Here is a 1664-nt window from a genome sequence, read left to right on the forward strand (position 1 = left end):
CTTTGCCTCGTAGTCAGCCCTCCCTCCCCCTGCAAGGATGAAAACATGATGATGGTGGAGGATTTGGCTTAGTGCTCTGTTACAGTTGCACAGCGGCTCCAAATCACTGCAAAATACTGCAGTTGGGCTTGCTAAGGCTAAGACAGCAGAAGCGCTGTATGGTCATGTTGCAGCTCTCATGTCACTGTGAGAGTGAGTGACATCCAGTGCAAGAGGTCAAGAGGTCAAGAGAAGTTCAGCTCACTATGTCAGTGCTGAAAAGCATATTGGCAGGTATTGATGGATTGATTGGCCTACTGTTTTGAAAAATATGAACAAGTGTGCATCTATTTTTTACATTTACCTCCAGTAATTTGAAATAAATAGTGCAAATTAAATTTTTATTGTGCTTGCCAGAGGGGCAAACATATGATTATGTCATGAAGAAACTGTTGTCCAGTTTTCAGGGGTGCTTGTAAAACTGCATTTTTTCCCATGGCGATTTCAAGCATAGGCCAACAAATGGGAAATAAAATACACATCTGCAACCTGATCACCTTTAACAAGAAAATCAACTTTGTTTTTGCTGTATAAACATATCTGTTTGGCCACTGGTTTGTCTTGTGTTCAGCATATATCAATTACAGAAGATGAATGCCATAGTCAGTTAAAGTATAGCCAGAATGAGAAAACCTGAGATTGTATTCCTAGAACAGAAGGCAGCTGAGATAGTGTAATTTCTCAGCAGCCTCATTAGTAGTCTCTGGATGTAAGATCAATCAATGGCCAAAATATAGTAAGGATTTTTTTCCTTTCATTTTTTCTTGAGTGTTGTGTTGCATTTAGTGGTTTATCTCTGTCAGGCCGAATTCCTGTTCCTCCACATTACTGCTGCTACAGTAGAAAACATTCAGCTGTGGAGACGTTTCTGAACTGATTGGCAATTATGTGATCTAAAGCATTTTATTAGCGGTAATGTAACTGTAAACTAAGTAATATGTCAGAAATAGATGGCAGTCACTTCAGGAATAATTGAGAGTTTGTGATCGCAATTCAATTACAAATTCATTAATTTGTCATTTTGGCCCGTCATCACACTTTATGGTATAAAATGATCCAATCAAGCTACACTTTACATTCATCCTGAGCCTTTGGATTGAACACAAAGTCTACCTCAAACAAAACTGCTACTACTACTTCCAATAGTGCTGCTACTACTACTGCTACTATCACTACTACACAACTTAGCACTGGATAGATACTGTCATATATTGTCAGATATCACTCTACTTAAAGTTTACTCTGTAGATTGTGAGTAAGCCCGGTTCATCTGACTTATTATTGTTATATAGACGACCCGCCTTGTATTTTCTCTAGTGTCCTGTGAGGGAAAGTTTCTAACAGAGACAGTTATGAGGTTTTGGACTGGACAAACACACAGAGAAATACTTCACATATTATCTACCTACATATTATTTTTTGTGATATTTTATTGATTTGTTTTTTTGTCTACCATCCCATTCCACAGGGAGGTGAGAGCCTCTGGAGGTGGAGAAGATTTAGTGTTTCGCTTAAAGGCACTACTTCAATCCTGGGGTTTACAGTTATAATCCACAACATTATCATAAAGGTCTGTTTTGCTACTCGCTGTTGCAGATTGATATAAGACTAATAATGACTCAACC

Source organism: Centroberyx gerrardi, chromosome 19, assembly GCF_048128805.1.
Source record: "Centroberyx gerrardi isolate f3 chromosome 19, fCenGer3.hap1.cur.20231027, whole genome shotgun sequence".
Lineage (NCBI taxonomy): Eukaryota > Metazoa > Chordata > Actinopteri > Beryciformes > Berycidae > Centroberyx > Centroberyx gerrardi.